The 5,065-nt window shown below is 42.1% G+C and overlaps 1 pseudogene; it reads right to left on the reverse strand.

The window, feature by feature from the left end:
* Positions 1 to 2,086: 2,086 nt before the first annotated feature.
* LOC121246183 lies at positions 2,087 to 4,557 on the reverse strand (annotated as a pseudogene).
* Between the last annotated feature and the right edge of the window lie 508 nt (positions 4,558 to 5,065).

Raw genomic sequence — 5,065 nt, forward strand, 5'->3', positions numbered from 1 at the left:
GGCAGCCATAAATGCATAATAAATGGGCCTCACGTAGAAAGCATGTTCTAAAAAAAGAGGATAATAGGGGGAGACATTCGTATTAGAAACATTAATAAAGTGGTGCACAAATTTCTCTACATAGTTTTCTATTTAGACCTAAATTATTTCGGGTGGGGAGGAAGATACTTGCCAAATGTTGACCTTTGACAATTACATATTTTGAAATGCACTTCACCGAACGGTGAATACAGAGTTGCATTCTGTCAATGTAGAGAACACTCCTTTGTTTCACAGTTCAAGACACAAAAACTTCAGGCTAAAGACCAGTACAATAACATCAAAGCACAGGGCAAAATGAATGCGTTACCTCCCGGTGAAACCGTGAAACACTTCCACAGTTACTTTCTACTCACAATGGCTGTCCGGCAAGAGTTCAATGGCACGCTTTAGCAGGAACATGCCACATTGATAGCAACCAAAAAATCATCCTTGCATCAAAATATAGTTTAATATCATGATGTCATCTTTGAAACATTCGTACACAAACTGAAATGACCGAGTTTGATTGAGGTAATAAAGCAAGTATCGTGATACCTAGGCAACATCATGCAGTTATAAATACCCCACTTCAAAGGCCCCTTGCTGCATGTTAAAACAAAGAAGCTGTTAGGATGGCCGGCTACTGTCAAGCACTGAGGCAGCTGGATCGGAATAGTTTGACACAGCAGAGAAACATATGGTTCCAACTACTTTCGCCTTGCACTTATTCCGCTTACATAACTCTCGGTGACAGGGTCACAGGGCATACTTAATCTTTTCAAATACTTCTTGGTGCATCCAATCCAATCACCCCAATTAATGTTTTGCTATCAACAATTAATACAAAAAGAAGAGACACCTATATGAAATACCCCAGAAAATATAAAAACAAAACCATTAATATAGGCTTCTAGCAGTACCTGATTGCTAAGCTATAATCTTGTGTGGAATAGAGTTCACAACATGAGTCAGGGACTAGTGTTTCCAGAAAGATCTGATCCCCAAGTTTTGGAAGTGAATCAGTCTTGCCTTATTTATGTCTTACAATGATCTAAGATGACTGGATAAAGTAACATCCAAATTTTTTTTTTAAGATAAAATTTTATTAAAAGAAGTAAAAAGGCTCTGCCCAAGTATACAAGTAGTAACAAAAGATAACACCTATTATAAGTTAGGAGCTAGAAAATGATACAAGAAAGTCATGAAGACTAGATCCATTGAGTAAAATGACAGAAGCGCCAGTTACATCCAAATTCTGAGGATTCGGGCAAGACAGGAAGTTATGTCTGACCTTCTTGATGAATTACATAAACGTGCACAACACCACCCCAAGGACGCCGTCCAGTGTCAAACACTTTGTAAAGCAAAGTTCCCCAGCTGCCTGCAGCTCATCACTGGCTGGCTCCCGCCAACTGGTCATCTTTGGTGTCCGAAAATTTGCTCACCCCTAGCCAGACCATAAAGAACCAAAATTTTTGTCTAGAACAAAGGAATGGTAGAAATAGAAGATAAAGAAAAAATATTCATGGATATTAGAAGAGTTCAACAAGACTTGCGGCATAATGATCTAGTTGAAGAATTAACACCAAACATTCTGGAAGTGACCGAGCGTATTAATCGAAGAAAAATAACACAAGATACATGAAGTTGTAGGAGAGAGACTGATATGATATAACATTTGAGATGGATGAAATTGTAGGAGAGAGGATAATTATGCCAATTTTCTTTTTTCTCAGTTCTCATCAAAGATAAGATGCTCAAAAACACGAGGCACTATTACACTAGTGCAGTTATCACCTCCTAACTTGGTACACCCCAGGATTAGTCGGGACGCTGCTCCGGACACCCGATGCCAATAAAAAAAACTTAGTACCATATGCCCAGGTAGATGATCAAAGACCAAAAGTAGACAGATTTCAATGCATGTTAAAGGGTGATACTGACCAGTTGATCAAAGGCAACCTCCACAACAAATTGCACAAGCTTAACCAAGCAGCAATGCATCAAACTGTTTGTTAAGCACTGTAGCCAAGCAGAAAAACTATGAAGTGACAGGCAGCTGAGCTTTCAGAAAAAGAGGCATATGAAGATGCAAATAAAAGAGAGAGGCAAATAAATCCACATAATGCCTGAAGAATTGTGGAAGCAAGACAAGACATGTCATACATACAAGGATTTGAAAGAAGAAAACAGATTGAAACAGTCACCAATGTGCATCATAGACAAAAGCAACCTAAAAAATCTGAAGGCCAAGAAAGTCGTTTAGAAGAGTTAAAACACATATGTGCAGGAAAGCCCATTTGAGATATACTTTACAAAACCACACGCAGCAAAGACACCCAAAAAAAAACATGTGAGCAGCTCCAGTCTTCTGTATACATTAATGTACAACCCTCTTCCGACGGTGTGAAGGGATGAATGGCTACAACAAAAATCCACTACCAAGTTAGAGTAGATTAATTATGCTGCTGACTCTACACAATCTCGCCATGCCTAAATCCACTATCCTCGCAATCTGCACTGGAGTCCAATCCACAAGGAGAATCATACCATTTAGGATTCTCTTGGTAGAAACTATCAACCTGTATACCGACAAGACCTACATCTGTGACTATAGCCTCATCGTGCCTATTGGGCTTGGTTAGTTTAGTATCTTCACAATCAAGAATGCTCTTCTCATCAAAGTCACTGCATTTCAACCACTTTTCAGGCTTGCAAGGCTCGCTCATCAGATCCTTCTGACTCCTACAATCTTCCCTCAACTGGTCCCAAGGAACAACATCACCAAGAGTTCGCCCAAAACTGTCTTCATCATCATCAATCAAATCTGTATCCTTGCCATCCACATATATACGCTCATGGTGATGATCACTCCAATGCACCAGATCATTCTCACCAACCAGCACATCATCTGCATGCGGCTTGTGCGGGATCATTCCAATTGTCTTCAAACTCTCTTCCCCCACAGTTCTGACTTTATTCACAATCTCACACAATTCTTGAGATACCGAACCCAATAATTCATGTGGGAGTTTTGCAATTTTCCCTTCTAGCAACCCAACCTCAGTTCTCAATTCCTGCACCTGGTGCAAAACTGAAAACTGCAAATCCCCATCATCCTTCCCCATCAACCCAAACCCCTCATTCTCCATTTCCTCACTCACCCCGTACACCGTCTCTTGGTCCATCAAAAAAGCACCTTTATGCCCACAACCCTATGCATAATCCTCGCATTCCCATCCAACGGCCCTGGCTCATGCCCTGTATGCACCGCATATAGCTTAAACACCGCCATCCCCTCTTCCTGATACACAAAGGTTTTATCCTTCTCATTATAATTCGCAATTGGCACAATAGCCCTGATCCGAAATCCACACCCACACCGCTTGGACGCGTAAGGTTCCCTCTTCAGAATCTTTGACTTCTTCGCGGCAGGCTCACCTGCCCTATGACAAGCATAATCCTTCACCTCCGCCATAAACGGCTTATACCTAATATACTTCTGCCTGATGCACAGCACAACCTTATGCTTGGCAGCCAGTTGCTGAAGCTTATTAGGCACTTCCTTCGCCGGCACATCAAAGGACTCCGTGTACTCAAACCTACGACGCTTAGTTCGCGCAGCAGCGGAGGAACCCCCTGACGACGCTGCAGAGCACACGGGGCAGGCGGCGACACAAACCCTGATGTAGCTCTCAGGTATGCCGTAAAATTTGGCACCTACAGTCCAAGCCTGCTTAATTCTCTCAATAGTTTCTTTAAGCCCTAGGTGTTTGATATCGGTGTCGGAGTGGAAAGTCATAACGATATCTTGCCACTGGTTAATATGGGAAACGAATTGCTGGGAATTGTTTTTGAAGCAGAGGAATTGGTTACCGGTGGTGGGGTCGACGTGGGCGGCGAGCTTGTCCTGGATGCGCTTCCAGGCGGTGAGGTAGGCGGTGTCCTCGTTGCGGTCCTTCCAGACGGCGCGCCAGGACTTGAGGACGGCCCGGGTGTGGCAGAGCGGATCTCAGCCGGGGTGGCGAGTCGGTGCTCCAGGAGGCAGCGGATCATCAGGGAGTGGGACTCCGAATTGAAGGTGTAGAACTGGGACGAGATGTGGGGCTCGGGGCTGATATGGAGTTTGGGGACAGCGGCCAGGGCGGGTTGGATCGTCGAGTTGGAGGAGCAGTGGCTAGGCGAGGACGAAGAGGACGAGGAAGGAGAGGAGGAGGGGGAGGAGCGGAAAAGGGCGATTTCGGGGAGGGAGAAAGCGGGGTCGTCCTGGGATTCATGCTGAATGGACGGCTGGGATTGGAGGATCCGAGAGGATTGTTGTGGTGGGTCCAGATGATGGGGGTTGAGGTGGTGGTGAGAGAAGAGGAGGTCTTCGGTTTCGTCGGGATTCATGGAAAGATGGAAAAGAGGGAGAGGTAGAGAGAGAGAGAGAGAGAGAGAGAGGAAAAGTGATGACTGAGGAGTGTGAGTGAGATAGATAGAATGTGAAGTTTTATGTTTCTGATGTTTGTGTCTGCGTGTGTTCCGGTTCGTTCAGTTTGTCTCTGACATTTTTTTCGAAGAGTTATTTAAAACCTTTTGAAACTGAAAAAATAAAATAAAACACTTTTAAAAATTCATAGGCTGACAACAAATGTTTTGGATTACTAGGATGAGTTGACCGTTATGATGATTGCGGATGAATATTTGCAAGGGTGATGCCTGTGTTTTCGGTGGAAATGATATTTGTAATTACAATCCCATAAATATTGTCTACTAATATAAAATTTATGTGAAAATTTTATATTTTTAATAATAAAATTTGATTTTTATAAAAAAAATACGTAATACTTATATAATTTATAATTATATCTAATATTACTCGTTTTTAAAAGTAATAATTAAAAAATTATACACAAATTTATAAGTGATAATTTTTTAAAATATTTTAAAAAAATAAAAAAATAAAATGTACTAAGAGCACTTTTGAGGACCAAGTTAAATGGCAACCAAGCATTTTTCTTGATTGTAATGGCCCTCAACTTTCTTGGCCCAAAATTTTTGT

The sequence above is a fragment of the Juglans microcarpa x Juglans regia genome, chromosome 1S (assembly GCF_004785595.1).
Source record: "Juglans microcarpa x Juglans regia isolate MS1-56 chromosome 1S, Jm3101_v1.0, whole genome shotgun sequence".
Taxonomy (NCBI): Eukaryota; Viridiplantae; Streptophyta; class Magnoliopsida; order Fagales; family Juglandaceae; genus Juglans; species Juglans microcarpa x Juglans regia.